The sequence below is a fragment of the Dasypus novemcinctus genome, chromosome 15 (assembly GCF_030445035.2).
Source record: "Dasypus novemcinctus isolate mDasNov1 chromosome 15, mDasNov1.1.hap2, whole genome shotgun sequence".
NCBI lineage: Eukaryota > Metazoa > Chordata > Mammalia > Cingulata > Dasypodidae > Dasypus > Dasypus novemcinctus.
This window is the reverse complement of record NC_080687.1, coordinates 109,296,464-109,323,912: the sequence shown is the minus strand read 5'-3', so window position 1 is coordinate 109,323,912 and position 27,449 is coordinate 109,296,464. Positions and strand designations below refer to the sequence as shown.

Here is a 27,449-nt window from a genome sequence, read left to right as displayed (position 1 = left end):
AGTGAGATGCTTTGAGAAGGGCCCTGGGTTATGTTATACTGGCAGTATCTTGTAACAGTGGGCATTGGTTGGGTACTCTGCAGGCTTGCAAAATTTCAAACACATGAACAGATGCTAATTTTGTCTAATATTCCCATATATGTTGTGTAATATTCCCATGTCTGAGTTTTAAGTGCATGTTTACAAGTTTTAACATTCAGGCCACCTGCCTGGGTACACATCTTGGCTCTAAGTCATAGAAGCTAGTAACATTGTTGACAGTTGTCTCTGTGCCTCTGTTTTCCATCTGATGTGTGTATATAGTAAACACAGACACCACATATGGCTTGATCAGAATTCAGTGAGTTACTATAGTAAATTTTGCTATGGTCAGAAGGAAGTATTTTGTTGTCAGAGTTGACAGTGACAATTTTCCTGTGTAAACACAACACAGTCTAGTATGAAGAAATACAAGCACACTCACATATATATACTCAGATATACAATAACATGATGTAGACTTGTTCATTGACATCCCTTAACTCCAATTCAAACAAGTCCATACCATGAAGTGGAACGCAGTTGCTTCCAGGGACTGCAGAAATGTTCAAATTCTTACACTTGAGATCAGTTTCTCTCACCACACCCCAATTCTTACTCTCACATGGAATCAGGAATTACACCAGTTCTCCCCACTAAAACCATCAAGGAAAAACCAATGGGATTCATTTAGATTTCCATCCTTTTCTATCCTCAGCCTGTGAGAGATCCCCAAATACACACCTTTTTCTCTTGTTCTTGAGGCCACCTGTAATGAAAGAGAGGAGAACATATGAGGATCATATCATGCTGTATACTGTTTACACAGGTCTTTTGCTTCCTTAATTACTCTAGAAAATCAGATGAGAAACCATGATTGAGTCAAAGAACACAAAAGCAAGAGTAGAGGACACCATTTGAAAAGATGCACAATTTCCTACAAGTTATTTCTTTCTCTTCCTTTTGGTAGGCAATTCCAAAATTATTAATCCAAAGAGGAAAATTTGTCACTGAGGAAAAGGTCTTCTATCTTTGAGTCTCCCACCTGAAGCCACCAAAACTGAAGCCTCTCTGTCACCAGGTATCTGTTGGTTAGAGAGTCTACCCATGCCCACTACCCCCAATCAGACAGTACCTGAATTCTATTACCTACATAATCAGGTTTTCAAATCTGAACTTGATTGAAAAAGAAACCTAGAAAGCAACACATCAATTTCAAACAAAGAAAGGAAGCCTTACCTTGGTCTTATATGGATTCTACACATCTGCCCTGGAATTAGGAAGTTCCTCCAATGGATCACCTGTGGAAGATGGGAAGATACAGAGTAACTATCAGTATATTAGAGATGCACCTTGTGAATTACTCAGGTAACAATGCTTGACTCTTACAATGTGTTTCTATTTATGGATGTTTATCAAACAAAAATTGACCTACTGGGCTATCCACTGTGCAAATTTTATTTCTCTTTTATCTATATATATTATGTTTTCTCATTGTGGAAACTGCCTAAGTACTTGGTTATCTATCAATTGCTATGAGTTAATTGAACTAATTTTCTGAATATCACTGTGTATTGAAAGACTATTCACTGCACAGTGGAGAAAATGTCCTCTATTTTCCCAATACTTACCATTATGGAGGACAATGGATAGGTGAAAGCATTGATATATAACTATATAAAAATGGAAATTTTAGATTAACCCACAAGGATAAAAGCAAATGTGCATGTTGGTTCATAAATTGATATTTAGAAATTCAAGTTTTTATAGTTTTGGAAAACTAATTATGTGAATGGAAGGAACAGACCCCACATATACTGAGTTATATACACATTTCAAGATGAATAGAAGTTGAAAAGTATGTTAAAAACAAACTTTCAGACGTCTCATCATGTGAAATATCTCCCTTTTGATCACTACAATTCCAGATTTACTACATAATCTGAAATAAATAATTGACTAGATCCTTCCTTGGTAAAAAAAATATTATCAGAATAGACATGGCCATGAGGTAGAGAGTGAAAGATACAGAAAATCATAAGAAATACTAAATTTCTCTAAAGGGAGATTCATTTTAAGGCAATAAGCTTGACAGAAGGACCTAATATATATATTCAAGAGTAAGAGAAAAGTATAAAACACATATAAAAGTCTGTAGAGCAAATTGGAGAAGATGAACTAAAAAAAGAAAAGAATATTTTGTGAAAAAAAATAACCATATTTAGGGGGATTGGGTTAATTAAGTAGGTCAATGATCATATCTCTCAAGCAGCAATTGAGATTTCCCATCTCTGTGAACCATAGGAATGAATGTGGGAGCTTTTCCACCTGCTACCAACTTCAAATCTCACTGGGCACAGAGTGACTGTTAGAACCATGAGCCATATATGTATCATAAGATAACCATGCCAACTGGTCATAGCAGAATTTTCAGAGTGAATGTATTCTCCATATTGCGAGGTCCAACTGCTGCTCTGTGACCATTTTCCTTGCCACCAGCAATGAATGTGTACTACTGTTTTTCCACATCCTCTCCAATACTTGCTATTTTCAGTTTTGTTTTTTATAACAGTCATTCTAGTAGGTGTTAAATGGTATCTTATTTTGGTTTTGAGTAACATATCCTAATATTAATGATGGTGAACCTCTTTTCACCTGCTTTCTGGAAATTTATATGTCCTCTTTGAAGGACATATAAGTCTTTCTCCAATTTTTTAATTGGGTTGTTTTTCACTGCTTGTTGAGCTTTAGGGTTCTTTATAAATTCTAGATATAAAACCCTTATTGGATATATGGTTTACAAATATTTTCTATCCTGGAATTAGTTGACTTTTTGTCTTTGTGATAAAGTCATTTTAGGCACAAAAGTTTTAAAACTTGATGAGGTCTCATTCATCTATTTTCTGTTGCTATGTGTGCTTTTGGTATAAATTCTAAGAAACCATTTCCTAACACAAGATGGTGAAGGCCATCTTTATGTTTTCTTCTACAAGTTTAATGTTTCTAGCTCTTCTAAGACTTTATAGATTTTCAGTTAATTTGTGTATATGATATGAGATAGGGGTCTTCCATCACTCTTTTGCATATGGATATCCAGTTTTCCAGCATCATTATTGAGGCTATTCTTTCCACCATTGAGTGGACTTGCAAGACTTGTCAAAAATCAATATGACATACATGTGAGGATCTATTTCTGAAATCATGCAGTCCAATTGAAGAACCACATGCTCATAGGCATGTATTAGTTTAATTACTTGATCTTCTGAGATTCACAAAAGAACATCAAGCTCTTACAGATTTTAAGAGCACACAATTGCATGCCAACAAATTAGAAAACTAGATGGAATAGATACATTCCTAGAAACACATGAGCAACCTACAGTGACTCTAAAAAAGGTAGTCTCGACAGAGCAGTTACAAGTAAAGAGGTGAAATCCACATCAAAAACCTCCAATCAGAGAATGATTTGAAAAAGCTCTCCACAGAAGACAAGCATAGTAGGGCCAGAAGGACCTTGAAAAGATGCTCAACACCATTTACCTTTAGGAAAATGTGAATTGAAACCACAGTGAGATACCTTTTCACATCCACTAAAATGGTTGCTATTAAAAACAGAAAATAACATGTAGAGAGGATGAGGATAAATAGGAACACTCAAGGCCAGTGTCAATGTCAAATCGTGTAGTGGCTATGGAAGAGAGACTGGGGATTCCTGAGAGATCTAAGTATAGAACTACCATATGACCTGGCAATTCCACCACTAGATATATACCCTAAAGAAATGAAAGCAGGGTCATGAAAAGATGTTTGTACACCAGTGTTCATAAGGCCATTATCCAGAATTGTGAAAAGAGGGAAGGAACTCAAAGTATCAATCAACTAATGAATAGATAAGCAAAACATGGTATACACACATACACACACACACACACGCATACAGACATACAATGCAATATTATTTAGTCATAAAAAGGAGTGGAATTATCCCCATTATGCAAGCGTGGTTCCAAAAAAAGAAAATCTGTTAATATAATACACCATACTGGCAAAAAGAAGGGAACAAAATGATCCTCTCAATTTATGTGGAAAAGGCATGTGACAAAATCCTGTTTCTTTTCCTCATAAAATCACTTAGAAAAGTAAGAATAAAAGGAAATGCCCTCTACATGAGAATGAACACTGTGGCAGTTTGAAATAATCAATGGACCTCCCAAGTGTCATTATGTTTGTAAACCCCCGAAAGACATTATTTTGTAAATGGGCCTGTTCCTCTGAGTGTAACCCATGTTGATTGCCTTAGATTCACCACAGAGGTCTTTAACTAAATTACCTGTTAAGATTTGGAGTTGTCCTGAATGACACTGCAACGACAGATACAGACCATTATATATCCTGCCAAAACCTACAGAATTGTGTGGGAGAGAATATAACTTACAATGTAAACTCTAATCCATGTTTAGTGGCAATGCTCCAAAGTGTGTTCACCAATTGCAATGAATGTACCACACTAATGAAAGAAGTTCATGAGAGGAAAAGTGGGAGGGGTGGGGAGTCAGGCATATGGGAATCCCTTCTATTTTTTTTAAGAAACATTTTATGTAATCTTACGTATCTTTTAAAAATAAATAAAAATATATTTTTAAAACTTACCTGTGAAATGTGGGCTTTGATTCAACCAAGTCAGGAGGATGTGACTCATGTTTGAGTACCCACCCCCTTGATATAAAAGGACTCTTACTCAAGACAACACACAGGAAGAGAGAAGAAGACAAGGAAGAGAGAACTTTGTCTGTTCTGGAGCCCTGAGGAGAGATGAGTCATTTGCCTGGTTGTTTGCCCAGAGAGACAAGGCCTATGCCAGCATAAAGCTGAGATTGGAAGAAACTGGGCTGGCAGTCTTAAGAGGAAGAAAGAAGGAGGCAGAGAACACCCACCATCTTGTCTCAGCACATGGCAATTGACTTTGGTTGGAAAGCAGCCATGAGCTGGAATCGGTATGGCCTTATAAGTGTAAGTTTTTACCACAAATAATTACTCTTTATAAAAGCCAAAAGATTTTTGGTACTTTGCTTCAGCACCCCTTTAGCTGACTAATATAGGCATACAGGAAACAAACCACTGCAAACATCATACTGAATGGTGAAAGATCGAAAGCTTTCCTTCTAAGATCTGGAGCAAAACAAGGATGCCTGCTGTCATCACTGCTCTTCAGCATTGTACTGGACATTCTAGCTAGAGCAAGAAGAGAAGACAAATAAATAAAAGTTATCCATATTGGAAAGGAAGAAGTAACATTTTCACTATTTGCAAACCGCAAGATTCCATGTATAGAAAGCCTCATAAATCTACAACAAAGATACTAACTAGAGCAAGAAAGAAATTGAGCAAAGTGATGTCCTATGAGATAAACACCCACAAATCTGTAATATTTATGAACGATTGTAATGAGCGTTTCAAGGAGGAAATGAAGAAAAATATCCATTTCCAATTACAATTAAATCAAATATCTCAGAATAAATAGAGCTGCGGTTGTAAAGAATTTATGTATGGGAACTACAAAACTGTGCAAACAGAAATCGAAGACCTAAAAAAGGGAAAGCCATTGCATGCTCACGGATTGGAAGGCTAAATATTGCCAAGATATCAACTCTACCAAAAATGAATGATAGATTCAATGCAATCCCAATGAAAATTGCAAAAAACAGCTTTGCAGAAATGGAAGACAATCATCAAATTTATTTGGAAGGATATGCTATCCTGAAAAGTCACAACCATCATGAAAGACTGAGTTGGAGGATACACCTTTCTTGACTTGAAACTTATTACAAAGCAGCAGTGGTCATAAAAATATGGTCCTGGCATAAGAATAAATATATAGATCAATGGAATCAAAGTGAGAGTTCAGAAATTGACCTTCACTTTTATGGCCAAATGATTTTTCCCAAGGATGCCAGGTACCCTAAATAGGGAAATAATGGTCTCTTCAGAACTGGGCATCCATATGTAAAAGTATGATAGAAGACAACTATCTCATATCATACACAAAAATTAACTGAAATGTATAAAGACTTAAAAGAACTAGGAACAATGGACACAACCAATCCAATGTCCACATAGAAGAGGTGGCATTATATTGGGAAAAGTGGACATGGTGGACGATGGGTATGGGGAAGGGCAGGAAGAGATGAGAGGTGGGGGCGTATTTGGGACGTGGAGCTGCCCTGGATGGCGCCTCGGGGGTGATCACCGGACATTGTGGATCCTCACAGGGCTCACTGAATGGAATGGAGGAGAGTATGGGCCATGATGTGGACCATTGTCTTTGTGGTGCAGACTTGCCCAAAGATGTACTTACCAAATCCAATGGATGTGTCATGATGATGGGAACGAGTGTTGTTGGGGGGGGAGAGGGGGGGTGGGGGGGTGGGGTTGAATGGGACCTCACATATATATTTTTAATGTAATATTATTACAAAGTCAATAAAAATAAATAAATAAAAAGAAATAAAAAAAAATTAAAAAAAAAAAAGAACTAGGAACATAAACTTTGTAGAAGAAAACTTAAGAAGATCTTCAGAACCATGTGTTGGGCAATATTTAGTTTTGTTTTTTAAAAATATTTTTTTATTATTATCATTCTTATTTTAAATATACATAGACCACACAAATTGTTGCATTAAAAAAATAAAGGTTCCCATATACTGCATTCCACACACACACACACCCCACTCCTTCCAATCGACAACTCCTTTCATTAGGGCGGTACATTCATTGCATTTGAAGAGCACATTCTGGAGCATTGCTACACTGCATGGATTATAGTTTATTTTGTAGTTTGCACTCACTCCCAGTCCATTCCGTGGGTTATGGCAGGTTATATTATGCCTGCATCTGTCCCTGCAATATTATTGAGGGGAACTCCCATGTCCTGAAAATGCCCCAATATCACACCACTTTTCCCCCCGCCCCTACCTTTGGCAACTCCCATGGCCACTGTCTTCACATCAATGAAATAATTTAATTCTTCCAATGCTAGAGTCATGACAATTCTGTAGGAGAATACCAGTAAATCCATTTTATTTTTTTCCTGCATCCTGAGGACCCTGGGATGGCCATGTCCACTCCAACTTAAGTCAAAAGGGGGCTTAGATCCCACATGGCTGATGGATGGAATTCTCCTGCTTGCATTTGTAGACTCTCTTGGTTCCCTGGTGCAGTGGTTGACTATCCTCACCTCCCTGTTAGTTGACACGGGCAAGTCCAATGAACAGGAGAGTAGGTGTTGCAACTCTTCTGAGGCTCATGACCCAGCTGGCATATAGACAGTCCAGAGATTCAAGTCTCCTGAGCATACACCAAACCCAGCACCTATCACAGGTAAGGGAAAAGTGACAGAAGAAGCATGCATAGAGAGGTCACATCTGAATCCAACTCCACATTCAGGAGCACAAATTCCACTGACAAGGCAGTGAACTCCAGAGCCATCTGTCATGATCAGAGGACCTGGGTGTGTCTGTATCCCTCAGAAAGACCCTTCCCTGGGGTTGTACCTACTTTGGCTGTCTCCAAGATCCTGCTGAGATGAGCATAAGTGCAACCCCTCTGAAGACCTCCCAACTCATTTTGAAGTCTCTTTGCCATATAAACGCATTTGTCTTTACCACTTACCCATTTTGTTCAAGGTTTTTTTCTAGGTGCATCACCAGCAGGTGTTGGTAGTAATACCTCAGCACCAGGGAGTCTCATGCCGAGAGTCATATCCCACACTGGGGGAAAGGTAATGCACTTACATGCTGAGTTTGGCTTAGAGAGTGGCCACATTTGAGCAATATGGAGGCTCTTGGGATGTAACTCTTAGGCCCCCTACAGTTTAGGCCTACTTGTAATTTAAAGCACTTAGGCCCATAAACATAGTCATCAGTTTCAAGGGCCTATCACTGGACCATCCTTCTTCACTGGTCTTTGCCCTTGTACTTGGGTTTTGTTGCTGCTCCAGTGGGGAGTGAGGCAGAGTTTCCCAGAATGAGAACTCAGCACTCCCTCAGTTGTTGGAAACTCTGAAGTGAGGTATCATTGATTGGGAATGCAAGGGTGGGAGGGAGTTCTCCAGGGCAATGTCTTCTTAGGATTTACACCCAAAGCAAAAGCAACAAAAGAAAAACAAATAAGTGAGACCTAAACAAAATTATAAACCTTTGTGCCTAAAATACCTTTATAATGAAAGCAAAAGCAATCTAATTCTATGGAAGACTCTATGGGGTACCATATATCCAATGAGGGTTTTCTATCTAGAAAATATAAAGAATCGTGAAGGTCAACATATATAGAATGAAAGACAACCCAATTAAAAAATGGACAAAGCTACTGTCAATTGCACAGTGGAGTGGGCATCGCCATGCCAGAGTCCTCAGGATTGGGAAATGAAATATGGCCTAGAGTGGACTTACTGGTATTCTACTACAGAATTATTGTGGCTCTAGCAATGGAAGAAATTATATCACTGATGTGGAGACAGTGGCCACTGGAGTTGCTGAAGGCAGTGACAGGGAAAAGGAGGCATATTATGGGGGCGTCTTGGAGACTTGGAGTTGACCTGAATGATATTGCAGGCACAGATGCAGGGCATTATATACCCTGCCATAACCCACTGAATGGACTGGGAGAGAGTGAAAACTACAATGTAAACTATAATCCATGCTGTGTAGCAATGCTCCAAAAGGTAGTCATCAAATGCAATGAATGTACACCACTAATGAAAGAAGTTGTTGATGTGGGAAAGTGGGGGTTGTGGGCAGTGGGGCATATGGGAATCTCCTTCATTTTTTAATGGAATGTTTTGTGTGATGTACATATCTTTGAAAAATAAACAAAATATTGCATCTGAGGCTGTGTGGAATCTCTCCTGAGTTATTTATGGTAGACTGAATCAAAATAAATGTTTCTAACAGTAAAAAAATGAAACTAAAAATACATTTTGAAACATGGGCAAAAGTCTTGGATATGTCTCCAAAGGGTAAAAAATGGCAAGAAAGCACATAAAAAGATGCTCACTGTCATTGCTATGATGGATATGCAATTCAAAACCAAAATGAGATATCATAACATACCCACTAGAATGGCTCTTATTAAGACATGGAAAATAACAAGTACTGGAGAGGATGTGGAGAAATAGAAACACCCAGTCATTGCTGGTGGCAAAGGAAAATGACCACACAGCAGCAGTTGGGCCTTGCAATATGGAGAAGGCATTCACTCTGAAAATTCTGTGATGACTGGTCACCATGGTTACTTCATGAGGCACATCTGCCTCACAGTTCTGTCACTCTGTGCCCAGAGAGATTTGAAGTTGGTGGCAGATGGAAAAGCTCCCAGCTTCATTCATACAGCTCATAGAGATGGGAAATCTCAATTGCTGCTCAAGGGGTGTGAACATACTGACCTACTTAATCTAGTTAGTACCCCTCAAATTGGCTAGTTATTTTTCAACAAAGTATTCTCCTCATTCGTTTCTAATTTCCCCTCTCTAATTCATCCTACAACATTTCAGATGAGCTTTATACTTGTCTCTTACTACTTCATTCATATTTTAGATCCTTCTATCAAGCTGGTTGCCTTAAAATGAATCTCCCATTAGAAAAATTTAGTATTTCTTTTAATGTTCTGTACCCTTCCATCTTCTTAGCTCCATGTCTGTTTTGATGCTTTTTTTACTCAGCAAGGGCCAAGTAAATTATTTATTTCAGAATTTGGAGTTAAAATGGATGGCTAGACATTAGAAGTGAGGCATTTCATAAGACCAAGTGTCCTAAAGTTGGTTTTTAACATGCTTTACCATTTCTATGCATCCTGAAATGCATACATAACAGTATGTTTAAGGAACCCATTGCTTCCATTCATATAACTAGTTTTCCAAAGCTAGTTATAAGAACTTGAGTTTCTACATGTCAGTTTATGAACCAATATGCACCTTTCCTTTTCTCCTTGGGGTTTATCCAAAATTTTCATTTGACAAACTTACTTATTGATGCTTTCACTTACCCACTGCCTTCCCTAATGGTAAGCATGGGGAAAATACTGTAATTTTTTTGTCCACCACCAATGAGCAGCATATCTTTCAACACACAGCAACAGATAGAAAAATAGGAAAATTAATTCATAGACATTGATAGATAAGCAAGTGCTTTGACACTTCCCCACACAGAGAAAAAAGATAATGTATATAGATGAGAAGAGAAATAATATTTATGTAGTCAGTGGCCCAGTAGCAGCCCAGTTCAGGTTTGGTATAACCAACATCCATAAAGAGAAGCATCAAGAGTCAAGCAATCTTCCCAGAATAATTCATGAGATGTATTCCTGATATACTGAGAGTTACTCTGTGTCTTCCCACCTCCCACAGGTGACCCATCAGAGGAACTCCCTAATGCCAGGGCAGATGAGGAGAACCCATCTAACACAAAGGTAGGGTTGACTTTCTTTATTTAAAATAAATGTGTTGGTTTCTTGGTTTCTTTCTTTTGCAATCAAATTCAAATTTGAAAAATTCATCATGTAGAGTATAGAATTTAGGTACTGTCTGCTTGGGGGTAAGCAGGAATGGGTAGACTCTCTTACCAACAGACAGCTGGTGCCAGAGGGCCTTCAACATTGGTGGTGTCAGTTGGGAGACTATGTATAAGACCCCCTGCCTTAGTGGCATTTTTTTTCTCCTTAGATCAATAATTTTGTAATTGTCTGCCAAAAAGGAATAGAAAGAAATACATTCTGGGAGGGTCCGCACCTTTTCTAATGGTGTCCTCTACTTTGCTTTTTTGTTCTTTGACTTAACAGTGGATTCCCATCTGGTTTTCTACAGCAACTAAGAGAGCAAAAGACCTGTGTAAACAATACCCAGCCTAATCCGATTCTCACATGCTTTCTTTTCCTTCATTACAGGTAGCCTCAAGAACAAGAGAACAAGGTGTGTATTCTGGAATCACTGAATGGTTGAGGATAGAAAATAATAGAAACCTAGATGAGTAGGTGGGCTTTCCATGATGGCTTAGGTGGGGATAATTGGGATAATTCCCAATTCCTTGTGGGAGTGAGAATCGGGGATGGCATGAGAGAAACCGATCTCAAGGGAAAGAACCTTGATCATGTTTCTTCAACTTTGATCATGTTTCTGGAAGCTGCTGGGTTGCCCTTGGGTAGTGTGGATCAGTATTGATTGTAGTTGAGGTATGTTGATGAGTAAGTCTGTGTTGTGTAACTGTGAATCTGAAGTGTGTATGTCTGTGTGCTTGTATTTATTCATACTAGACAGTGTTCCTGTTTACACAGGTAAATCAACATTGTCAACTCTACCAAGAAAATAATACCTTCTGAGCAGTGCACAGTTTACATACAGTAACTTATTAAATCCTCATCACAGCCATATGTCATGCATGTATTTAAAATACCAACACCTCAGCTGGAATACAGAGGCACAGAGACACATGTCAACAATCTCACTAGAGCCTAGGACTTATTGCCACGTTCTGTGCCCAGGCATGAGGCTCCAATATTGAAACTGACCCTGCATTTAAAGCTCAGACATGGGGATATCAATGTACATGGGAAATTTGGACAACATTAGCATCTATGCATGTACTTGAAAGTTTTCAAGCCACCGAGTTTTCAACCACTGCTCATCATTATAAGATTTTGCCAGTGTCACATAACCCAGATTACCTCTCAACTTACCGTACTGCTAATTTCACATGCATTTGTCCAGTCACATATCTGAGAGTTCAAAGTCACTATGTAGGGAAACAAAGTCAATATCTCTTAGATTTGGGTCACTCATCATTACCTGGCCAGTATCTGATTAAAATCGGGAGATTCTTTTAGTGTATTTGCTAACATTATTGCCAGTAGCCCAAGAAATGTGCCAGTCTTGCAAGCCATGAGTTGTATGTACAGCAGAAGGTAAGAACTCAAAATTTCCCTTGGTTGTTAGCCCAGGTCACCCTTATTGAACTGTCTTGTGTGCCTGGTTAGAGATCCTCTGTGCTCAACCCATGCCTATCTCCTTAATGAAATCTCCAGTGTGGGCTGCTTAGTGCCATTGTAGATCAGGCACCAGCTCATTCATGAATACACACATGGAATAAAAGAGGAACTTGTTATTATGTAGTATTTACATAATCTACAATTTCTATAAATATAAAAAAAATTTTAAGTTGAGAAGGAAAACACAATAGCAAAAGGAGTAGTTATCTTAAATGTTAGGATTTCAACATTTTAAATTTCAAAAGTGGACTTCCTATATATCAACAGATCACTGAATAAATACACAAAATACTGTGCCCAGAATTCAATAATCTAGACCCTAAATAAACTGTAAACTTCCATAAAAGGGACAACAAATGGAGAGGCAGCATAAATGGGTCTGCAGAAGGTGAAATGGTTTTAAAGGTAGTTAAGCTGTGCTTCAAAACAGATGGTATTATGGGCTGCAGGCTGTGTCAGAATGAACACATTACTATTTATGCATCTGTAGATTTACCATCTGTAAGACACTTTAGGAATCCTTAGCTGGAAATCCAAGGAATCTGCTTCTCATTTGTTCCTGAACCTTTCCATTATTTCCTTCCTTCCTTCCTCCCTCCCTCCCTCCCTCCCTCCCTTCCTTCCTGTCCCTCGCTCCCTCCTTCCCCCCTTCCCTCCTGTCCCTCGCTCCCTCCCTCCTTCTTTCATTCCCTCCTGTAATCAACGTTGTCACTAATGACTCACTATCTTCTTTCTGTTTTATATCAAATATTGATTTTCTTTGGTTTTTTTTTTTCATAGCAACTCACTTAAGACTTTTAAGGTACTTCAGTGGTTATGAAGCATGACTATATAAATAAAATAAATGCTTAACTTAAATGGAAGGATTCCTTTTAACAGCCTTTTGCATTAGTGAACTATCTTCACAGAAAACTTTTGCCAGGTTTTGAAGTACATCACAGAATTGATTTCTTTGCATGGTTTGTTTGTAGTATTACTTATAATACTATACCCTGTATGACAAAAATGTATTCAAAGTACAGATACATGTTATTTCATATTTTTGCCGGGAAACAAATGCAATGAAAACTTTAACTTGAATATCTCATTCTCCAAGATATTAAAAGGCAAAAAAAAAAAAAAAAAAAAGGGAGAACTAAAAGTTTTGATATTTGTCTCCTGTCAAATCATCCACAGTACAGATTCTTTTGCAGAAGGTGTCACCTATACAATATGTCAATTGCATTGATGTACAGAAGGGATAATTGTATCCTGGATGCTCTGGGTGCCTCTTAAATGTGACAGAATGACCTGGGTATAAAGATGAACACCAAGAATGGGTGCACACATGGAGAAACTCACCCATGATGCTGTGGGAAGGGCGCTGTTACAATTCACCTGGAAAACAGTGTTCTGGTATGGATTAGAGGCATGTGCACCTGTGACCCAGCAGTCCCTGTCCTTGCTCTACATAATCTAAGGGCCATGAGTGAGGCATGAATGTGATGTCCACACAAAGGCCTGCAAAGACTCATTTGCAACAGTTTGATCCTGAGTAGTCATTCAGGGAAGCAATACAGTGTATAAAATGTAGAAGGAATACACTTATTGTGCTATGTCCTAATGTGATATTAGTTGGCATTCCAAATAGTGAATGTTGATTCACACAGCAACAGCTTGGAATTCCCACAATATTCAGATATAACATTCAGCCATACTCAAAAGAGTCTATACTGTGTGCTTCCATTGATAGGGTGTGAAAAAGAGAGAACTCTAAATTATGGTGATCATGGTCAGAATAGTGGTAATTGCTGGGGGCTACTGACAGGAAGTAGCAAATGATAGGCTCCAGGGGCTGGACACGTTCTGAGTGTAGGTCAGGGTGTCCATAACACGTGTGTTTATATGAACCACCAAGCCCTGTGAAGTGCATTTGTGTACTTCACAATCATTACAATAAGCATTAATGTTTAGAAAAAAGAAATACAAAAAGTAAGCGTGCCCACAAAGTAATCTCTAGGTCCCAGTGGCTTCCTATGTTTACCACACAATATTCATAAAGACATAATGCCAAAGGGGAACACACTTGCAAAGAATAGATAGAGGGACACTCTTTCATGAAATCAAGAGAATCTCGATACCAAACTCCAGAAAGACAAAGATGGGAAAGGGAAATTACAGAGAACATTCTTCTGAATACATATAGTGCAATGCATGGAAAACATCTGCATTTTGGACCAGAGATTACAAAGGAAAGTACCTGGGATTTCCTGGCAGGATTTCTGTGGGACGATAGCAGAGGATGCAGGTTTCTGAGGGCAGCCTGGGAGAGCGAGTAGAAGGGAAATCCCTTAATTGATCAGAGTGTGGGACCCAAAGGAATCCAGGCCCGGGTTGCTGAGGAAATCCCTAGATGGGGATTCTAAGCTATGTCTAGGGATGGGACTCTCTCCTTCCTCACTGCTTATTCAGGCTTCACTGGTTGAAGGGAGCTAGTGCTTTGCAGAGCTGTCCTGGGCAGTTATTTGTGAAAATCCTGGGTTCTGAGCCACCATGGTAGCCAAGCTGATGACTGGTAATCAGGAGTGGTTAGCTGACCCCCAGGAAGTCTTGCACAAGGCAGCTGATGGTGTGAATAGTTTGGGGTAGGATGTCCACAAGAGTCCCTGGTCCTTCAGGGGAACTTCATTTGGGGGAATCTGAGTCATATTCTGCATCAGAGAATTAACTTTTAGGTAGACAGTAGGGTGAGGATTTGAGCCATTCTCTTCCCTGGAATCAAGTACTTGGCTGGCCTTTGTCCACAGCTCCTGGGAGGGAACTTGGAACCCCTGGAATTTGTCAAGTTGGGGTAGTGCTTACATTTCCTGACCCAAATCCTTCACTCAGCAATGTTGTGAACACACAGGACTGATTTGGGGGTGACAGGATATTGCACATATTCTCCAGGAGCTCTAAAGCATCACACCCATGTAGGGCTGAAAGTCAGTGTCACACCTCCTGAGCCATCAAGGCTCAGGACAAGCCACCCTCTCTGGAGGAAAGCACTAGTAGAATACTTGTTTATTCCTCCCAACTTTTAACAATTGAACTCTAAGTCTTTTATGACATATTGGGCATTTTTCTTAAGGATTTGCTTGCATTTACTCATTTTCAGTTTCACAATATGCACAATTAAGTAGATCTTATTAAAGTTTTCAAATGACAGTGCTGAAAACTGAACCCAGAAAATTTACAAGCTATAACCTGGCTTGGGTGGCCTCTAAATGGTATTTGAACCCAGTTGAGCTGACACTAGCACACATGCTTTGGTCACTGTGCTTTGCTGCTTTCCTATGCTGTCTCATCTACATAAAGGCATCCCACATCTGTCTATTGAGTGTCTAAAGTGAACAACACAAAACTACAACATCTTTTGAAACCAAAATTAGACCCAGTGGGATCTTCTGGGAAGCTCCTTAATAAGAGGATGATAGTTCAAACTCTAAATAATTCATTAAAGATTTCCTATGCTCAACTGTCAATAACATGTCAACTGATATTTCTGTTGTGAATGCGTTCCCAGGTTCATGTCTCAAGTATAAAAAAGGAAAATGTGCTACTCAATCCAAAAAGTCTACTACCTGCCATTCCCAGTCTGTCAGAGGTCGCAAAATCACCATGTGGCCAAGGAAGAGGAAGGGCCATCAAATACCCACAAGCAACTCTTCTTCTTTGGAAGGTACAGTGGAATTGCAATCATTGTATTGCCTCAGTAATGTTGCCTGTAGTTTATTTAGTGTCCCCTACTGAGGAAACACCTATACAAAGGCTAAGACACCATCTTTTTTTAAATTCATGTTTGACAACTTTATTAATCATGTTAGTAGACAGCAACACAACCACATAATGAAAGATGCACTGACAAATGTTGGTTTGTGTTTGCTGGTAAACCGCATTTCAAGGTAATGTTTGGTCATTAATCTATTTATGAACTTTAGCTGAAAGAGTTGACTTCAAAAAAGTGCTGTGAGATTGTTACAAAAATGATATAAATTGTTAGAGGAGTTTTAGATTCACATAAAAATTGTGCAGAGAGTACAAAAAGTTCCTACATGTTTCCCTGCCATCCTTCCAGTGCATACCCAGCACTGTTTCCCCTGTTGACCACTCTCATTATTATGGATGTGTGTACAATTAAAGGGACAGTACCAGTACATGGTTTTGGAGAATCATGCTTCTTATCTACCCCTCTGTGCATTTTCACAAAGGCATATTGTCATGTAACTCCCATGACAAAAATTCAGGTGTTTTATTGTGTCCCACAAATTACATTCAGAAATCCTTGGTAACTGTGTGTGGTGGACTCATTTGGAAATAATGTATTTGCAGATGTGATTAAGATGAGGTCTATTGAATTAAGGGTGGGTGTTAATATTCTATGACTAGAGCACTTTTAAGAAGGTAAGAGACAGAGGAGAAAGCTGTGTGAAGATGGATCAACACTGGGAGAAGGAGGCCACGTGAAGATGGAAGAAGAGACTGGAGTTGTGCTGCCATAAGCCAGGGCACCTGGAGCCACCTGAAGCTGGAAGAGTCAAGGAATGATTCCTGGCTAGGCTCCTCAGAGAGACAGAGAGTGGTGCTATGGATACAATAATTTTGGAGTTTTTGTCCCTAGATATCTGTGAGGGAATAAGTTTCTGTTCTCAGCCCACCCAATTTGTGGCAATTTACTATGGAAACACTAAGAAACTAACTAGATTTGGTACTGGGAAGTGGTGTGTTGCCTTAATAGATACATGGAGAGGTCTCATAGAGGCTTCACATCAAAATATTGCTTCTGAACACAGGCATGGGTGAAGTTGACCCACATGTTTCCAAGTTGTGTGCAGCCAGTGAGACTTCCCATTGAGGCCCCAGACATCAAAGATAACAAACAGAACTCAGCACTCTGCACTCCCCAGATTTCCAAATATGTAAAAAAAAAAAAGGAAATCGTTGTTGTATTCAATAATTTCGGAGAGTAGCCTTTTTGCATAAGATAACTACAAAAAATAATGTAGACAATTAAAAATATATGAAAAACTGTATATTGAAATTTGACTGACTTTCCCTCCATTTTCTGTACTCTTCTAGGTTCTGTCGTTAAGTACCAACTGTTAAACTTTTGCACATCCTTTCAGATTTACTAATTGAAAATTCATGTGAAAGTGACACTGTACCACAACTTTTCTAAGGGCTTTACCTGTAGTACTCACATGTTCTTCATTTTTAAAGAAGTTTTAGATTACATGAAAGTTATTTGTAAATATAAGGATTCCCATATACCCCACCTCATCTGCTCACATTTTACACATTTAACAACATATTTCATTATTGCGATATATTTTTACAATTGATGAACAAATATGGAAGCATTGTTACTAACCACGGTCTATAGTTTGCATTAGAGTTTACACTATGCCCTGCACAATTTTACAGGTTTTGACAAAATGTACACTGGCCTGTATCTGTCATCACAATGCCATGTGGAACAATTCCAATATGCCAAAAATGCCCCATGTTACACCTATTCTTCCCTGTGCTTCCACAGAAGCTGCGGTGATCACTGTCCTACATCAATGTGGAAAGGACTTCTAGTCCTAGAGTAATAATAAGTCTACTTTGGTCCATATTTACATTTTCCTCTTATGGGTGTTCATTTCTCAATCTTGAGGATTGTGGAATGCTTATGCCCATGCTAGTTCTGATTAAGATGGGTTTAAGGTCCTATGGGGTAGATGGAGGAAACACTTTTGCTTGCAGTGCTAGATACTCTCTGTCTTTGGGGATGGGTGTTGTCCATCATCCTTCTTTTGTTACTTATCCTGGGTGAATCTGAGGAACTGGAGAGTAGGTGTTGGCTGCAACTCTGCTGAGATTCAGGGCCCCACTGGCATATGAACACACTGCAGATTTAAGTCTCTGGGACATATATCTAATGGATATAGTGATAAGTATAGGTTCAAATATATGGGCAGAAAAACCGTGTGTAGGAAATGAGCCTAACTCTGATACACCGGGGAGATTGGCTATCATATATTCTATGGTAAGGCCCACCCATGTGGTGCCGATTTCCTGAGTTTGGCTGAAAGGCCTCAAGTGTCCAGATGTCCCTAGAGCCCACAGCAGCACCCCTGCTTGAAGCATTGTTTTCTATGGCAGTCATTGAGATCGTCCTGAGATGTGCAGAACACTCATGTCCTTGCATGTATCAATTATTCGTTGAAAGAAACTGGCTGTGAATCAGCAGTGATGGTCATTTGTATGGAGCCTTCCATATCATGAGGGGTACTATATTCATTTTCCAGGGCTGCCATACAAAGTACCAAAATCTTGACCACATAATAACAAACTAAAAGAATAAGACCTAGAAATGTATTCTTCTACAGCTCTGGAGTGCAGAAGTCTGGAGTCAATGTGTCACAGCACCATGCTCCCTCTGGAGGCCCTAGGGGAAGAGTTCTCCTTTGGTTTTCCCTCTCTTTTGGTGGAGGATGGCAATCTTTAGTGATCCATGGCATGTAGCTGCATGAGTTCAGCCTCTGCCTGCACATTCATATAGCCTTCTCCCTTTACTGTTTCTTTCTGTGTCCCTTCTCATTTTACAGGGACACAAGCCGACCAGATGAGAGCTTGGGAATGGTATTACATGCCTTTTTCTACATCAATGTGCTCTCTGGCCAGGGAAATGTTTCATGTTTCTGGGGAGGTCTAATTTTATTTCTTTCCCCCTTTTGAGTTCCTGAAAACTTTGTTGCAAATGCTTTGGTATTTACATTTTTTTCTGATACCTTTTCATTTTTCTTTCTTTGAGAATTACTCAAAGAATTGGAACTTTATGATAAACACTTAGTGTCTTACACATAAAATTATTTTCTCATTTACTTCAAGTGTCATTTGAAAATTACCCATTTCCTAGATGCCTTAATCACTGTTTCAGTCATCGTGTGGGCACTGCACAGGAGCACTCCCTGATAAAATATTGGTCAGTGTCTTATTATACCTCTCCTAAACAGTCCTCTCCCAGTCCTTTCTCCATCCCTCCTTTCTCCACTCCACCCCACACAAACATACACTCCACCCCACAGCAAAGAAATATATTCCCATTTAGATGCTGCCAACATTGGGGTCACTGTAAAGGTCTCCTAATTCTTCACTCAGAACTCTGTTCAAAGTTAAGTTATGGTTCATTCCATGACTTGGCAAATATATCAATTGAGACACTTAAGGTAAAAAATAATCCAAAGTGATGTTTTTATGCATTTTGGGACAAAGGACTTCATAATAAATAAGACCACTGTCATTTGTAATTGCTGTTCCTCTCACTTGACTGGGTCTCTGTTAACAGTCAGGAAACTCTTTCATTCGGAAGAACAGTCATTCAGAAGAACAGTCATTCAGAATGAACAGTTCTTCATTCAGAAGAACAGTCTGCCAGCTTTGTCAGATTCATTCAAAAGGGAGATGATACATAAATAACGTGGCTGTTGTTAAGCAAAGCAGGTAAACTTGGAGTGTGGACTCCTGGGTTGGAAAATAGCTGAGTCTTGAGTAGATGTATCTTGAAAGAATGTATGCAAATTGATAATAAGCACAAGAAGTGATACTCAATATAATTAATCCTCAATGAAATACCAATCAAAACCACAATGAGGTGCCCCTTATATCCAGTAGGATAGCTAATGTTTTTAAGAGAAAATAAAATGAAAAATAAATATAAGTGAGGCTGTGAATCAACTGGAAGGCCCATACAATGGTGGAAGGAATGTAAAATGGATCAGCCACATTAGGAAATAGTTTGGTGATCCCTCATTGAGATAAACACAGGATTACCATGGGATCAGCAATCTAACACCTAGGTCTATATATAAAAAGAGTTTAACTTAAAAAGAGGGACACAAATAGGTATTTGAAAACTCAGTGTTTGTTGCAGCATCATTCAGAATGGCCAAAAGTTTCAAACCACCCATGTGTCCATCAATATGGGAATCAGTAAAAAAAAAAAAAAGCATATCTACAGAATGGGCCACACAAAGTAAAGAAGTTCTGATGCACCTTACTATATGCATGATACTTAAAAACATTATACTGATGAAATAAGGAAGATATGAAAGAAAGATAGTGTATCGATGTACTTTTTTGAAATATAAGAAGAAAATTCAGAGAAAGAAAAGGAGATTAGACTTCATTACCAGGGGCTAGGGAGATAGGAGATTAGGCTTATTGGTTAATGGTTATAGAGTTTCTGTTTCAGGTAATGAGAAAATTTTGGAATTGAATGTTTGATGGGATGATAACACAACATTGGACATGTAAATAATTGATGACAGTAAATTAACTGTATAGATAAAAATGGGTAAACTGGCAAATTTTACGTTATATAGATGTTAACTTGTTGAAAAATTTTAAAAACCCAGTAGAACAGATGAGAAATTCAAAGTCAACAAAGATCTGTGAGGGTGAAGCAGTATCTCATGATGTCAATGAAATTCTGGCAATTTTGCTAGATTTCAGAATGGGTCAGATAAAAGTTGAAGCCATGTCACTGTATCATATTGTACATTTTAGTACCACTTGTTCATGAGCTATTTCACATTGATTTAGACTCTCTTTAGCTACAATACCAAGGACCCTATTTCTGATGCCCATGATTTCCTCTCTTTGGTCTCCTTCTTCCACGAAGTGTGTCTGGGTAACTCCACAGTCCATGTTTCCTGACCACCTGGACCTGCACTTTGTAAGCCCCTGTCTGAGTCAAGCAAAGATCCCTGAATAATATCAGCCATAGCCCACTGTACTGACTGTTACTCTGTGTCCCACTAGCTCCCCTGGAAGACCTGGTGGAGGACCCTCTTCATGACAGGGAGGATGAAGTGGTCCCACCTAATGTTGAGGTAAGGTCATCTGTTTTGGTCTAAGATAGAACTATTCCTTTCTCTTATTTGTCCTTTTCAACTGAGTAAATATCATAATATATGATGGTGTGAATTATAGATATCACCCACTGGTCAGGGGAAAGGATATTTGGAAGGGTTCTCTTACCAAAAGAGCCCTGATAAAGAAGGCATTAGAAATTGAAGCACCAGGTTATATAGCATATGGTAGTGGGCTTTTGCCTCCGCACCAGTATTCTACTTGGACTTAAACTTTTGTAACTCCCATCAAAATGGTCTGGAAAGTCATATCCATCAGGCAATACTTGAGCCATTCCTAATGTATTTTCCATGTTTATTTATGGGACCTTTGACTTTATGAATGCTTTCCATCAGGCAACACTTGAGCCATTCCTACTATATTTTCCATGTTTATTTATGGGGTCTTTGACTTTATGAATGCTTTCCATCAGTTTTCATAAAATCACCAATACCTGAGAAGATGCTACTCAAACATCATAGGATCCTCATAGTGTTTTCTTTTTTGCAATTGCAGGGGAACTCCAGAGAAAGTGAAAATGGTAGGTATTCTCTGCTAATCCCACATCTGAGGGTAAAGTAGAGGTGAAATAAGGAACTTCCAGAAAACTTTCAGCTGGGGACATCCTGGACAAAGCATCATGGTGATGATGAAATGGTTTCTGTGAAGGGAATCTGCCCTTGTTACTACAGTCTGTGGTTTTGTCTGTGGTCTCTTTAGGTTGTGCAGGCTTTGCATGCATGGGGGTTTGGGGAGTCTAGTGTGAGTTTCTCTGGTGTAATTTTGACTTTGTGTGTGTGCATATGGGGGAAACCATGAGCAGTTTCCCAGATGTTATATCCCATTTAGACTGGACAACAGGGACAGTTTTCTCAAATACACCCCATCACCACTGCATGTTCTATGTACATGAACTTGTTCCACACTCACGAAAGCTGGATCTGGGGTTTGCTTTCTATGACCACAACACAGATGGAAAACTGAGGGCAAAGGTGAACATCCCAAGTTCTTGCACTGCTAAAGGGAAGGTCCTAAATGGGAACCTAGTCACATGTCATAATACTTTGAGTTACAGACCTGAACTTGCCACTCAGCCATATGCTTACTAGAAACCATACAAGGGAGTTACAGCACCTGTATATATGCATACACCAGAATTACACGAGCCTACAGAGACCAAAACTGCCCATCATTATAAAGTAGCCTCAGTGGTCACATGACCTAGGCCAACTACCTGTGCTGACTACCACAGACTTTGATATAGTTAGTAGTGCTCAAAGGACACGGTAATCATACATGCTAATGAGCAGCTCCAAATTCTGAGAGTCATGAGGCATCACATAGGATGACATGATCCATGATAACTGGATTGAGGTCACAGCTCAGGAACTTACCCAAAGCAGATAGGCAATGGGAGGACAATTTAGTACATATGACAGCATCATCCCAAAGGACATGATAGGTACTCAAATCATGAGTCCTACAAGATGGTCTTTGAAAAATAAGAATGCAGATACATCTTGGTTCTTAACCTGGTGTCCAAACCCCTTGTGGAAATATTCCTAAAGAGCTGCATTTGTGGGTGTTGACACTCAATCTGTATGTCCCTACATAATGGCTATTCCATATTTGATGAATAATGGGTTAGTGAATAAATACAATAGAATGGATTACATGGAATGGAATCCAGACCACCAGAAAGATTTGCTTCTAATCAAGTGATAAATTTCTGTAGAACAAATGGTAAATGCAGTGTCTATATATGTGGTGTGGAGATTGAATTCATTTGGAGTTATCCAGAAGATACTGGCACTTAAGTTGAGATATACTATAAAGAGGAGGGATGGTGGGACTTAGGCATTGAATCATAGCATGTTTTTCAGTGCCATTTGTACACTGGGTATGGTCAGAAGGTTTAGGTGGATGTTAGTTTCAGAGCTAGGGATATATACTTTTGTTTCTTTCTGGCTGCTCTCTTTGCATCCTTCCTTCATGATGGAAGATGGTCCCACAGCAGTTCTCAGCATGCTTGATAAACTACCTCCTCTACACAGTTAAGAATCTTGTCCAAGGCTATAAATTTACTTTGAAATTTATAAGAAACACACCAATGTGATGAGTTATTCTGTGTCATCCTAGAAGACCAGGAACAACTGATGGGGACACTTCCAAGTGATCAAGAGGATGAAGAGGTCCCATTTAAAGCCAAGGTGAGCTTACTAGTCATTGATCTAAAGTTGATTTTTTGGTCTCTTTCATTGTAATTGATTTCAGATGAGGATACCTAATCATGAACATATTAGATGAAACATTCCATTTCCTTGGGGTAGAAAACATCATGTGGGGGCTCTTCTAACTGATCTAACATTGAAGAGATCAACCACAAAGGGGAGCAGAAGTTGATAAAGTAAGCTTTTGCTCAGCTACAATTTTTTTCTCCTTGGGTTAAGAATTTGTAATCACCACCCAAGTTGAATTTAACAAATGTGCGTCCAGGAAAAGCTCATGCCTTTCTTGGTGTGTCTCCTACACCTGCTCATCAGGTTTGCTTGACCCCTATTTCACATCTGAATTTCTAATGCTGCAAATCAAGCAAAAATCCTTTGCAAACAGCCAAAACATGATCTGATCCTCATAAGGTTATCTCTAATTGCAGGTGGCCCCAGGAGAAAGTCAAACTGGTACGTACCTAGAATTACCGAAGTGGGGTAATTTTGGATTAGACAAGCAGGGCATTGATCCTAGGTTTGCCTGGAAAGCCAAGGTGGTTCCAGTTACTGGTGGGACTTTTTGAGGTATGGTCAAACATTAAACATTAATTCCTCCTGATAAGGAATATGGTCCCGCTCTATTGTTCTCTCAGTAGATGTATTCACTTCACTTGTATGGATTTGTGTCTATGGCAGTCATGGAGTGTGTATGAGTGAGCCTATTGGAGGGATTGAGATGTGTGTTGGGGCATTGCTATGTGTTTCCCTAAGTGAAGGGTCCAACATACACAGGACAACTGTCATTGAAACCTTTCTAAAACATCATCACATCACCACAGCACATATTGCATATAATAACCTGTAAACATCTCACTAGAATCATTCCTAGAATTATGTAAACTCTCCCTGTCCCTTACTGCCAGGTTCTGAGGGGCATAAATTAATGACCTGAGATTTCAAATTCCTAAGTTGTAGAGACAAGATTTGGACTGAGGCATGTAACCCCTATACTATACTCTGAACTACTAATATTACCTAATCACAGGTATGGGTCACTGGTGACAATGAAGGAATTTCCACTGCCTATATATATGTATGTGCCCTAGGCATTTCTTAAACATGACACTCATGAGTTAGATATTCACAGGGGTCACATAACACAGGTTAGCAGGTGCATTTTACAAGATACTTATTCACAGTTAGTAGTGTGAAAAACACAGAGAGCCCCACATGTTACTGGTAAACTCACAGACTCTCAGACTTGTGAGGTTTCAGTAGGATAAGCTTGCCAATCGCTGCCAGTACTGGGTCACAGCTCAGCACATGGCCCAAGCAGACGGACAAGGATTGGAGAGATATTTTCATCTATTTAATAACGTTATCACCATAAGCCATTAAAAAAAAAAAAGATCATTCTGTGAGCTACTCTTTTGAGGAAGAGTAATGAGTAAGAACTCAAATTTCCTCTTAGCCATTAGGTTCATGTTCATCATTCTTATTTCAGGTTTCCCTTATAGCTAGCATAGAGATTCATGCTCACCCTCAATCGATCCTAACTAAGTCCCACTGTTGGATGGATCATATAAGCATGGAGAGTCACATCACACAATGAATACAAAAGCATGGTAATGAAAAGGAAGATGAAGGAAAAATATCATATGGTGAACATCGGGTACTTTTAAATGGTAGTCCATGAGTATTATGACAAACCCTATAATTATTATCTTTATGACACGTTAGTGACTCAATACAAAAGAATACCTTGTCTAGAATTAAATCCAGTCAACCAATAAATGAAAAAATAAAACACTATACAACCATTAGTATTGTAGTAGGAGCACTTTGCATTAGTGGAGATGGAAATGACCTTGGAAAGTTCAAAAGGGCATTGACAACTTGTCTAGATTCAAAACAGGAAGGGGGAAGCAGATTTTGTCTCAATGGACAGAGTGTCCACCTACCACATGGGAGTTCCAGGGTTCACATCCAGGGCCTCCTGACCCGTGTGATGACACGGCCTCCTGGCCCATGTACAGTGCTGATGCACATAAGGAGTGCAGTGCCATGCAGGGTTGTCCCCCGCATAGGGGAGCCACACACACAAGGAGTGTGTCCCATAAGGAGAGCCGCCCAGCATGAAAAAAGCACAGCCTGCCCAGGAGTGGTGCCACACACAGACAGCTGATGCAATAAGATGACGCAACAAAAACAGACACGGTTTCCTAGTGCTGCTGACAAGAATATAAGTGGACACAGAGGAACACACAGCGAATGGACACAGAAAGCAGACAACTGGGGGGGTGGGGTGGGGAGGAAGGGGAGAGAAATAAAAAGTAAATCTTAAAGAAAATAATAAAAACACATCTATTAAAAAACAGGAAGGAAAAGTGATGGAGTGATGGAGCTCTGTAAGTAATACCATCTGTTTAATACCATTTTTAGATTGAATATATCATGTTGAATTTGGATGCCTTTAGGTACACAGACAAAAAGTCTTCATTTCTCATTTTTTTCCTGTTCCTTCTCCTTTACCATCCTTCTTCCACCAAGGAGGACGGCCCAGCAATATATTTTTACAGACTTATTACCCCTCAGGTCCCTATTTTCTCACCCATTGCAGTGTCAGGGTAGGTCCCTGAGTAACCCATGAACACCACCCAATGTATTGACATTTACTGTGTCCTCCCAGGAACCCCTAAGGGCCTGCTGGGTGAGTCCCCCAGTGAGAGGGAAGATGAGGAGGTTCCATCAAATTCCAAGGTATGGTCACCCATTCTTTCTCTGCTGTCAAATTGCTGATTTTAAGTTTTTTGGTTTTTTTTCCTCTCTTTTATTTGCCAATTGAGTTCAGATATGAAAATCAGACCAAATAATTATAGATGTTGTCTACGATTTCCTTAGTCAGGAGAGTGTTCATTTGGAACCTTTTACTAACACCTCTGCTTCAAGCGGAACTTCAAGGAGTCCCCTCTACATTACAGGGCTAGGTTTCCTCCTCAATAGATGGGAGAGATGCATAAAACAGGAAATGCTGTGCCTTTCCACAAGTGTCTGTTACAATTACTTTTTGGGCCTTCATCTCAACCTGTTTCCCATCTAGTTTTCTAAAGGCAGCAATGGAGTAAACCAACTGTGCAAACACTATACAGCCTGCTCCAGTCCTCAGAGTGTTTTCATTTCTCTAATTGTAGGTGGCTTCAGGAGTAAGTGAAAATGGTATGTATTTTGGCATCACTTTACTTCTTTTTTAAAAACATCTAGATGATTTAAACTAGGGGTTTCATGCTTTCTTTACTGTGGAAAGCATCCTGATTTTACCTTCCATGTGGGCATAAGAAATAGAGGGGTCCTTCTGTTTTAGAGGAAGAAAAATGGCCACATTGTACAGTACTTCTAGCAGTTGTGTTCCCCTTGGGTGGATTGGGTTTTTGTTCATATCCCATGATAGTTGCACACTTTACATGTATTTAAATGTTCAAAGTTCAACAACAACATTGGGCTTTAAAATGGGCAGGAGTGGTAAACTGTCATTGAAAAACACCCTCCTTTTTACTAGCTTTGCCGGTTCCTTTTATGGTGCTTTGGGATGTCATTAGCTACAGTGCCAAGGACTGCTTCCCTTTGTATTGCTGCTCCTCCCTGTTGCCCTCCTTCCACTCCTTAGCAGCTCACTTAGGCTTGTACCTGCCTCCTTGTTATTCTAATCCCTCCTCCAAGTCAGGCAATGCTTCATGACTAAACCCAGAGCAACTACCCCAATGTACTGATGCTAACTGTCTTCCTAGCTCCCCCAGAGGGCCTCCTGGAGGAACTCCTAAGTGCCTAGGTCATAGAGCACACTCCATTTACTTACACCAAGGTAAGGCCAACTTTCTTTATCTGAGATAGAACCACTGCATTCTTGGTTTCTTTCATTTCTAATCCAATTCAGTTATGAAAATTTGACTATGTACAATATAGATGAGAGGTTCAAATGCTTGGTGCATCAGTGTTCAGTGGGCATGTATTAGGAGCTAATCCCAGTATGAAGGGGGCAATCATAAATAGCAGCATCAGGTTATAAACTATATGGCAGGAGGACATTCTTTAGCAGAAATTTTTTCATCTGGAATTAGAAGTTTGTACTTAGAATCAAAATGGACTTGAGAGATGCATCATTCAGGACTGTTCACGCTTTACACCTGCTTTTGGTTTTCCTTAACTTCATTCTTTCCCTCTTGTATTGTAAAGTCACCAAGAGGACACAAGCCTCTCATAGCACTATAGATTAAG

The 27,449-nt window shown here is 39.4% G+C and overlaps 1 long non-coding RNA gene across 1 annotated transcript in view; it reads right to left on the bottom strand.

Annotated features, from left to right (window-relative positions):
- Positions 1-737: 737 nt before the first annotated feature.
- Positions 738-27,449, bottom strand: part of LOC139436562 (uncharacterized) — a 70,827-nt gene continuing 44,115 nt past the window's right edge. Inside the window, exons 2-3 of the long non-coding RNA XR_011645898.1 lie at positions 1,258-1,319; positions 738-787 (exon numbers count right to left, since the gene is read on the bottom strand). This is a non-coding gene — a long non-coding RNA (uncharacterized lncRNA). The remainder of the gene's footprint in view (positions 788-1,257; positions 1,320-27,449) is intronic.